General features: G+C 47.9%; 1 protein-coding gene across 1 annotated transcript in view; it reads right to left on the minus strand.

Annotated features, from left to right (window-relative positions):
- The window catches only part of SPRYD3 (SPRY domain containing 3), a 99,264-nt gene that overhangs the window by 23,847 nt on the left and 64,652 nt on the right, over window positions 1–10,765 (minus strand). The window lies entirely within an intron of this gene.

Raw genomic sequence — 10,765 nt, forward strand, 5'->3', positions numbered from 1 at the left:
ACAGGTGGCTTGCGGCTGTAATCCCAGCACTTTGGGAGGCCAAGGCGGGTGGATCACCTGAAGTCAGGAGTTTGAGACCAGCCTGGCCAACATGGCAGAACCCCGTTTCTACTAAAAATACAAAAATTAGCTGGGCATGGTGGCGGGCACCTGTGATCCCAGCTACTCAGGAGGCTGAGGCATGAGAATCGCTTAAACTCAGGAGGCAGATGTTGCAATGAGCTGAGATTGTGCCACTGCACTCCGGCCTGGGTGACAGAGCGAGACTCCATCTCAGAAAAAAAAAAAAAAAAAAAAAAAAAAAAAAAAAAAAAAAAAAGCTATTTATTTTAGAAGAATTTTAGATTCACAGCAAAGTTGCAAAGATGGCATGGAGAGTCCCCAAATGTCCCTCACTCAGTTTCTCACATTGATAACCTTCTATATGACAATAGTACATTGGTCAAAACTAAGAAAGCAACATTAGTTCATCACTATTAACTGAACTTCAGACTTTGTTTGCATTTGGTCATGTTTCTATTGATGTCCTCTTTCCGTTCTGGGGTCTAATCCAGGGTGCACGCTGCTTTAGTTGTCATCTCTCCCCATTTTTGCAGTCTTTCTTGTTGTTGTTTTATTCTTTCCAATTGTATTTTAGGTTCTAGGAGTACATGTGCTGGTTTGTTACATGGGTAAATTGTGTGTCACAGGGGTATAGATAACTTTGTCATCCAGGTCACGAGCATACTACTCAATAGGTCATTTTTCGATCTTCACCCTCCTTTCACCTCCACCCTCAAGTAGGCGTTGGTATCTATTATTCCTTTCTTTGTGTCCACATGCACTCAATGTTTAGCTATCACTTATAAGTGAGAAAATGCAGTATTTGATTTGATTTGATTTCCTTTTTGTTTTTTTATTTTTTTGAGATGGAGTCTTGCTCTGTTGTCCAGGCTGGGGTGCAATGGCATGATCTGAGCTCACTGCAACCTTCACCTTCAAGCGATTCTCGTGCCTTAGCCTCCCAAGTAGCTGGGATTACAGGCACGCACTACCATACCTGGCTAATTTTTGTATTCTTAGTAGAGACAGGGTTTCACCATGTTGGACAGGCTGGTCTCGAACTCCTGACCTCAGGTGATCCACCTGCCTTGGCCTCCCAAAGTGCTGGGATTACAGGGGTGAGTCACTGTGCCTGGCTGATATTTGGTTTTCTGCTCCTGTGTTAATTCACTTAGGATTCCTTTGTTTTTGGTAACTTTGACAGTTGTGAGGATTACTGGCCAGGTATCCAGTAAAACATCCGCCAATCTGGATTTGCCTAATGTTTTTCTCACTATTAGATTAGAGTTATGGATTTTTGGAAAGAAATCTATAGAGGTAAAGTACTTCTCATCTCACCATATCAGGGGTACATGATATCAGCATGACATCACTGGTGAGGTTAACCTTGATCGCTTGGTTAAGGTGATATTTGCCAGTTTTCTCTACTACAAAGTTAGCATTTTTTCTCTTCTGATCTCTATTCATTGGAAGCAAGTCATTAAGGTCTAGCCCACTTGTTTTTTGTTTTTGTTTTTTTTTTTTTCAGATGAAGTCTTGCTCTGTCACACAGGCTGGAGTGCAGGCTGGAGTGCAGTGGGATGATCTTGGCTCACTGCAACATTCACCTCCCAGGTTCAAGCAATTCTCCTGCCTCAGCCTCCCCAATTTCTGGGATTACAGGCGCACACCACCATGCCCAGCTAATTTTTGTATTTTTTAGTAGAGAGGGGGTTTCACCATGTTGGCCAGGATGGTCTCAATCTCTTGACCTCATGAGCCACCCGCCTCAGCCTCCTAAAGTGCTGGGATTACAGGTGTGAGCCACCGCACCTGGTCAGGTGTGGTGCCACTGCACTCCGGCCTGAGTGACAGAGCGAGACTCCATCTCAGAAAAAGATGTTCTGTCTGTCTAGCCCACTTTCAAGGCAGGAGGGGTGTTAAGTTCCACATTCTGGAAGGCAGAGTATCTACATAAATTATTTGGAAATCTTCTAGAAGAAAGTTGTCTCTTCTCAATTTATTTATTTATTGACTCAAATATTTATTTATAACAGTGTTATAGATTGAGTTGTATCCTCCAAAAGAAGATATGTTGAGGTCCTAAACCCCCCGTACCTCAGAATGTGACCTTATTTGGAAATAGGGTCTTTGTAGATTTAACCAAATTAGGATAAGGTCATGAGGGTGGACTCTAATTCAATATAACTTGTGTTCTTATAAAAAGGGGAAATTTGGGCCGGGCACGGTGGCTCACGCCTGTAATCGCATCACCTTGGGAGGCCAAGGCGGGCGGATCAAGAGGTCAGGAGATGGGAGACCATCCTGGCTAACATGGTAAAACTCCATCTCTACTAAAAATACAAAAAATAAGCCGGGCATGGTGGCACGCGCCTGTAGTCCCAGCTACTCAGGAGGCTGAAGCAGGAGAATCGCTTGAACCTGGGAGGCAGAGATTGCAGTAAGCCGAGATCGTGCCACTGCACTCCAGCCTGGGCGACAGAGTGAGACTCCATCTCAAAAAGAAAAAAAAAAAGAAAGAAAACCCAAAAAGGGGAAATTTGGACAGACACAGAAGGAAGACACTGCGAAGACAGTCACGTGATGTCAGAGACAGAGATTGAATTGACACAGCTGTAAGCCAAGAAATGCCAGAAATTGCCAGTCACCACTAGCAGCTGGGAAGAGGCAAGAAAGCCCATTCTGCCCTGAGTCTCAGTGAGAGAAGGGTCCTGCTGACACCTTGATTTTGGACTTCTAGCCTCCAGAACTCTGAGACAATGTATACCTGTCTTAGCCACCCAATTTATGGCTCTTTGTTACAGTAGCCCTAGCAAACTAATGCAATCAATATGTATTCATGTATCTTTATTTTATACCTTCAGTTATAATCCAATACTATGTAATCTATTTTGTTGCTCAAATTGTTTCAGCCTCTGTCATTGAGAGCTCTTTCAGGTTGATTCCCTTGTCCCCTTGATATGCCCCCATCCTTTTTTTTTTTTTTTTTTTTTTTTTTTTTTTTTTTTTTTTTTTTGAGACGGAGTCTCGCTCTGTCGCCCAGGCTGGAGTGCAGTGGCGCGATCTCGGCTCACTGCAAGCTCCGCCTCCCGGGTTCACGCCATTCTCCTGCCTCAGCCTCCCGAGTAGCTGGGACTACAGGCGCCCACAACCGCGCCCGGCTAATTTTTTGTATTTTTAGTAGAGACGGGGTTTCACCGTGGTCTCGATCTCCTGACCTTGTGATCCGCCCGCCTCGGCCTCCCAAAGTGCTGGGATTACAGGCGTGAGCCACCGCGCCCGGCCGCCCCCATCCTTTTGTTTAGTGGGTACTTCCTTACTTTCTAGTACTGCAAGATGCTCTAAATCATCAATTTTCCCTGCCCCGGCCCCAGAATCAGCCAGTTCTCCACATTCTTCCTTTTATTGGAGAATGGTATTTAGAAACCAAGATCTAGCTGTGAGATATGCTACTGTTATTGTAGTGTCATTGCTTCTAGGCCCTCTGGGGCAATGGAGTTAGGTAATACATGTATGTATACTAACCATGTGCATATAGGTATCTATAATCATTTCCGTATCTATTCATCTGACTATACACTAAGCTAAATACAAGTTCACACTGCTGTCTCCCATGCTAACCCAGTACCACAGAGTTCATTCTAGCCTTTCCCCCTTGTGGGTGTGTGACTTCTCCCTCTGACAGTGAGAAACCTGGCTCCCAACATTCATTACTTATTTGCTCAACCCCAATATATATGTAAAGCATTTTCTTTTGTTTGTTTGTTTGTTTTTTGTAAAGCACTTTCAAAATTTTTAACCCATAGCCCAATGAGAAATAGATGTAACGGTTAGGCCGGGCGCGGTGGCTCAAGTCTGTAATCCTAGCACTTTGGGAGGCCGAGACGGGCGGATCACAAGGTCAGGAGATCGAGACCATCCTGGCTAACACGGTGAAACCCCGTCTCTACTAAAAAATACAAAAAAAAAAAAACTAGCCGGGCGAGGTGGCGGGCGCCTGTAGTCCCAGCTACTCAGGAGGCTGAGGCAGGAGAATGACGTGAACCTGGGAGGCGGAGCTTGCAGTGAGGTGAGATCCGGCCACTGCGCTCCAGCCTGGGCGACAGAGCCAGACTCTGTCTCAAAAAAAAAAAAAAAAAAAAAAAGATGTAACAGTTACAGTACAGTGTTTTCTGTAGAGTGCATCCTTCTTTTTGTTTTTAGCCTTTGAGAGTCTCCAGTGAAAACACTGTTTTCCAAAGTTACTTAGGTCAGCTCCTTTTCTTCTCACCCTCCTCAGTGTGTGTGTCATAGATGTATAATATAATTAGATTAATTTGTCACAGTCTGCATTCTAGCCCAGAATACCTTGGCATCCTGGCTGATTTTCTCAGTTGTTTATCATATGTTGGATAAACAGATATTAGCACTAAGCTCTCTGGGAGCACAATTCCTACTTATGTCCATATCTCCCAGTTACATCTGCATAACTAGGTGCCCCATGAATCCATTGAATGACTGCATATACTTTTATTAATTTAATTATATATAAAAAAAAAGCAAGACGCAGATCCTTAGTTGCTCCTTTTTGTTCACTAATGACTCCCAACTCTCAACCATCTGGCTGGCTCCAGCCCAGTCTAGAAAAGTCTTGTTCCCTTTCCAGCTCTCCTTCCTCTGATGTACTGAGACACTGGGGACCCAGGTGGAGCACACATGCGCGCACACACATCAACACGCATATGCTGTTTTGCTCCCCTTGCCCTTTTACCTTTACAACCATTACACAAAGATGTGCTTTCCTCCTTGGGATGCTTTCACCATCCCCTCTCTTCATCCCTATCCATCTCTTCTCCCAAACTCTCTTGTAAAGCCCTATTCCCTGGGAAGTCCTGTTTGATTTACCCTGGGGGCAGTTTTCCCTCTCCTGACAGCACTCTGGGCCCCTCAGACTATTGGCCTTTACCTGAGAGCAGGGAGAGGATGAAGAAAAGAGAGAGGAGGCGCTGAAGGGGTGAGAGGGCCGAGAGAGTCCCTGGAGTAGGCTTGGCTGGCGCCGAGGTCCAGGAGGATGGCTGAGCCTCCAGAAGAGTTACAGTGTCTCCATCACCTCTCTGTCCCTCCCCCAGGACTGCCTTTGCTCCCACCAAAAACACCAATATTTCTTGGTGTCCATTCTAAACTACTTCCATGGGCTGGAAGCTAGAGTTCCAGAGATAAAAAAGGTATGGGGGGCCGGGCACGGTAGCTCACGCCTGTAATCCCAGCACTTTGGGAGGCCAAGGCGGGTGGATCATGAGGTCAGGAGATCAAGACCATCCTGGCTAACACGGTGAAACCCCGTCTCTACTAAAAATACAAAACAATTAGCCGGGCATGGTGGCGGGTGCCTGTAGTCCCAGCTACTCAGGAGGCTGAGGCAGGAGAATGGCGTGAACCCGGGAGGCGGAGCTTGCAGTGAGCCGAGATTGCGCCACTGCACTCCAGCCTGGGCGACAGAGTGAGACTCCGTCTCAAAAAAAAAAAAAACAAAAAAAGGTATGAGGGCCCTATTCCCAAAACACCCACAATCTAACTGGAAAAATGACACAGGAAAAGAGGAACAAAAATATAAAATAGCAACACAATAATGTGGATGAATTACAAGGAGGGCTAGGTGTCAACTGGCCAAGTAGGTGAGGAAGAGGTGCCAGAATTTGGTTAGTGATGGGCTAAGTGTGGTAGCCCTAGGATTACATGCCTGTAATCCCAGTACTTTGGGAGGCTGAGGTGGGAGGATCACTTGAGTCTAGGAGCTCAAGCTCCTATATTGTCCAGCCTGGACAATATAATAAGATCCTGTCTATATTTAAAAAAAAATTTTTTTTTTTGAGGCAGAGTTTTGCTCTTGTTGCCCAGGGTGGAGTACAATGGTGCGATCTCAGCTCACTGCAACCTCCGCCTCCTGGGTTCAAGAGATTCTCCTTCCTCAGCCTCCCAAGTAGCTGGGATTACAGGCATGTGCCATCACGCCTGGCTAATTTTTTTGTATTTTTAGTAGAGATGAGGTTTCACCATGTTGGTTTCACCAGGCTGGTTTCGAAGTCCTGACCTCAGGTGATCTGCCCACCTCAGCCTCCCAAAATGTTGGGATTTCGGGCGTGAGCCACCGTGCCTGGCCTAAAAAATTAAAACATTAGCCAGATGTGGCGGTGCATGACTGTGGTTCCAACTACTCTGGAGGCTGAAGTGGAAGGATCACTTGAGCCCTTGAGGTTGAGGCTGCAGTGAGCTGTGACTGAGCCACTGCACTCCAGCCTGGGTGACAGAGTGAGACCCTGTTTCAAAAAAAAAAAAAAAAAGAATATGGCTAGTGATGAGGGGAGTGAAGGGAGGGTCCTTGTAAGCTGAAAGCTTGGAGTTCAGGGGAAGAAATGATCTCTGAGCAACTATGCCTCATCCTCACTTCCCCTTATCCCATGTCAATCCCCAAGATGAGAAACCACCAGGGGGTTCTGGGGCAGGTGATTCAGTCAGCTAGCTGAAGCAGAGTGTGTTTCAGGGTCATTGTCCATGGGGCCCTGATTGTCAGGCGGAGCACAGGTTCTGTGGTCAGGGAGGACATCGAGGAACAACACATATCCACCGGGGCCTGTGGGGTCGGGGGGCGAGGGGAGGGAGAGCATCAGGTCAGATAGCTGAGGCATGTGGGGCTGAATACATAACTATTTGGCCGGGCGCGGAGGCTCATACCTGTGATCACAGCATTGTAGGAGGCTGGGGTGGGCAGATCATGAGATCAGGAGTTGGAGACCAGCATGACCAACATGGTGAAACCTCATCTCTACTAAAAACACAAAAATTAGCCTGGCATGGTGGCACGTGGCTGTAATCCCAGCTACTCAGGAGGCTGAGGCAGGAGAATCGCTTGAACCCAGGAGGCAGAAGTTGCAGTGAGCCAAGTTCGCGCCACGGCACTCCAGCCTGGGTGACAGAGCTAGACTCTGTCTCAAAAAGAAATGAAAAACAAAAAACATAAATACGTAAGTGACGGGTTGATGGGTGCAGCAAACCACTGTGGCGCATGTTTACCTATGTAATAAACCTGCACGTTCTGCACATACATCCCGGAACTTAAAGTAAAATTTAAAAAATAAGAAATAAAAAGTAAAGGGCCCCCGAAGTCCTTGAGGAGAAGAGAATTATGGGGATCAGGAGCACGTTTCAGCAGGACCAGTTTGGATGGTATGTGTGGGAGAGATGGCAGAAAACAGGGGCTGCAGGTCAGCTGAGGTTTACACAGTAGTTCCCATCAGGCCCACATCAGCCTTAGACCATGTTGTGATGTGGTCATTGAACTTCCTCTCTGGGACTTTCTGTCTGTGGACTGTGCCACTGCTTCTTGTTTCAAATTTAAAGCTGAATATGGTCCAGGCAGGCCCCTTCCTTTACCCCTTGTTCTCAAAAGGAAGTCAGCACTTGGGGCACCATGAATTTAGAGGGACAGGTTGAGTGTGAGAGACACAGCATGAGCGACCAGAAGACCAGCGTATAATGTAGACGAGGAGGAGGAAGTTCCAGCAAAGTTTATTTATGGAAAAGCTTAAGTGATAGCCCAAGCTATTTAGCCTTTCCTCAGCCTGGAAGAAACTTCTCAGCAAACCCTTCTCACACAAAGGCCAGACAGAATCCCAGAGTTTTGTACCTTGGCCCACACTCTTGGTCTGAGTGCTAAACACGTGCTTCAGATTTCTGCCCTGGGTACTAAGGCAGAGGGCATCCCAATGGCAGGAAGGCAGAGTTCAAGGGGCTCAATCTGCAAAGAGACTGGTTAGACCCTCAGCACTGATGGCCATACAACTGGGGATCATGCTAGAGGGAGGGGGAAACAGGGAAGTGTAATGCTGGGGTGATGGATGGAACTGGACTGTGCAATTGGGCTTAGAATCTAGAAACTAACAGAGCTGGGCAGGTGGGAGAATCGGAGGAGGTGGTGGTCGCAGTGTGGGAAGGTGGGGCTGGAAATTGAGGAGGATTGAGGAGAGAGTGGTGGATGTTAGAAGCTGGCAAAGTGTTGGGCTTTTTCTGAAAGATAACCTACAAAGGAGGAGCACAGATTTTTTTTTTTTTTTTTTTTTTTTGAGACAGGGTCTCACTCTGGTTGGCATGCAGTGGCATGATCTTGGCTCACCCCTCCCGCCTTAGCCTCCTAAGTGTCTGGGACTAAGGCATGCACCACCACGCCTGGCTGATATTTTGTATTTTTAGTAGAAATGGGGTTTGGTCATGTTGCCAGGCTGGTCTGGAACTCCTGGGCTCAAGTGATCCTCCCGCCTTGGTCTCCCAGAGTGCTGGGATTACAGGCATGAGCCACCGTGACAAACATCTTTAAAGAGCCACATCAAGCTGGGTGCAGTGGCTCACGCCTGGGCAACATGTCGAAACCCCATCTCTACTAAAAATACAATTAGCCAGGTGTGGTGGTGTGTGCCTGTAGTCCCAGATACCTGGGAGGCTAAGGTGGGAGGATCTTGTGAGCCCAGGAGGTCAAGGTTACAATGAGCCGTGATGGAGTCACTGCACTCCAGCCTGGGAAATAAAAGGAGACCCTGCCTCAAAAAAAAAAAAAAAAAAAAAGAAGTCTAGAACCAGACCAGAAACACCATTTGACCCAGCGATCCCATTACTGGGTATATACCCAAGGGCATATAAATCATTCTATTATAAAAATACATGCACATGTATGTTTATTGCAGCACTATTCACAATAGCAAAGACGTGGAACCAACCCAAATACATGGAATACTATGCAGCCATGAAAAGGAATGAGATCATGTCCTCTGCAGGGACATGGATGAAGCTGGAAGCCATTATCCTCAGCAAACTAACACAGGAACAGAAAACCAAACACCACATATTCTCACTCATAAGTGGGGGCTGAAAACAATGAGAACACATGGACACAGGGAGGGGAACAACACACACTGGGGCCTGTGGGGGCGGGGTGGCGAGGGGAGAGAAAGCATCAGGTCAAATAGTTAAGGCATGTGGGGCTTAATACCTAGGTGTTGGGTTGATGGGCAGCAAACCACATGGCACACATTTACCTATGTAACAAACCTGCACATTCTGCACATGTATCCCAGAACTTAAAATTAAATTAAATTTAAATTTAAAAAAAGAGCCACACTGGGATCCTGCAAGAGCACAGCCATCTCTTTGCCCTTCCCAACTTCCCACAGGCTTTCCATCTTATTCAGGAGCACCAACCCGAAGTCCAGGAGAAAGACCCTAAGACCCTAGCCAGAACCATGTGTAGGACAAAATAAATCGTGATAAAGGGGGTGGGGCAGGACCCCAGTACCCTGGAACCGGTCTCTGACCAGCCTTGGTTCCAGGGAGCCTGGTCAGAGTTTAGGGCAGGGGGTTGAAGAGCCGTGGTGGAAGGGGTGCTTTCTCTTACCTCTTTCCCAGTTTTGCCTTTCCTCTCCTCTGCCCTGGTCTACTTCTCCCATCAGCAGTAGCTTCTCCCATCAGCTGCCCCACAACCCTCTCCTCCCTGCCTCTCCAGTCTGCATCAGTATCTCAGGGCAACAGGAAAACACCATCCTCCAAACACAGGTCCTAGGGTCCCAGGGTAATGTGTGGAAGGGGGCGGTGCTGACAATGAGGTCCGTATTATTTCGTATTTACCTAAAAGTTCAAGAAGTCCTTGCTGACATTCTTGCTTGAGGCCCAGCATTTAAACTTAGTCACTGCCCAGAGCCCTTGTTTTAGGAAAGAATGAGATGGTCCCTGTTGCATAACCCAGAACTGGATGGGTGTGGGTTGCCGAAGGAAACAGTCCCTCTTCCTTTCTCCTGTGAGGCCTGGCTAGGAGTGCCTGGGATGGGCGGGACACTGCCTAGGGAAGGTGGGTGGGGGGCGGTGGAAGCCGACCCTTGCAGCGAAGGTAGACAAGTAAGCAGGCAAAGATGCTCAGAGTAGTCCCTCCCCCGAAGCCCCCTGGGCACAAGACAGTCTGATGAATCTAGAAAACCCCATGGATGACTGGGAGGGAAGGAGACGGATTCTGGGAGAGGAGAGGAATGGAGGAGCGAGCTTACCTGAAGGATGGGGATGGGAAGGGGGGTGGGGTCTGCTCTCTGGCCACTGTCCCCAAGAGCATCCAGAATACGAGTTCCTCTATTTCTGTCCCTCTCTAGTTTCAACCGGCCAATCTTCCCTCTTTCCCTGCCTCCCAGCGAGTTCTCACCCCGCACACAGCCCTCTCCAATTCTTCCAGACTCCGCATGCGCCCACCACAATGCTAGGGTCTCCTACGGTTCATTCAAGGTGTATCCCTCCCTGCCTCCCGGCCCTTCCCCCGTAGGCTTACCCCAGTCTGGCTCCCCTCGGGCCCCTTTTCTCCTTAGTCACATCTCAGGGGTGCTTTCTCTTACCTCTTTCCCAATTTTGCCTTTCCTCTCCTCTGCCCTGGTCTACTTCTCCCATCAGCAGAATTTCCCAAGACCCCGTTATCCACCCTCTCCATCTTTTCTCTGTCCCTCCACATTTGCCCACTCCTCTCGTGATCCACACACACCATCTCTTCTCAGTTCCCTTTCAGCCCCCATCTTCTCACTCCCCACCGGGTCCCTGCATGCCCCTCGTCTTCCTACATAAACACACTAAATGGATTGCACTCCAGTCCTCCCCTTCTTCCGCTCCTCCCCACCCTCCAGTCCCTCCAGCCAGCTGTACAGCTCCCAAATTCCGGGCCGAG

This window comes from Macaca thibetana, chromosome 11, assembly GCF_024542745.1.
Source record: "Macaca thibetana thibetana isolate TM-01 chromosome 11, ASM2454274v1, whole genome shotgun sequence".
NCBI classification, from domain to species: domain Eukaryota; kingdom Metazoa; phylum Chordata; class Mammalia; order Primates; family Cercopithecidae; genus Macaca; species Macaca thibetana.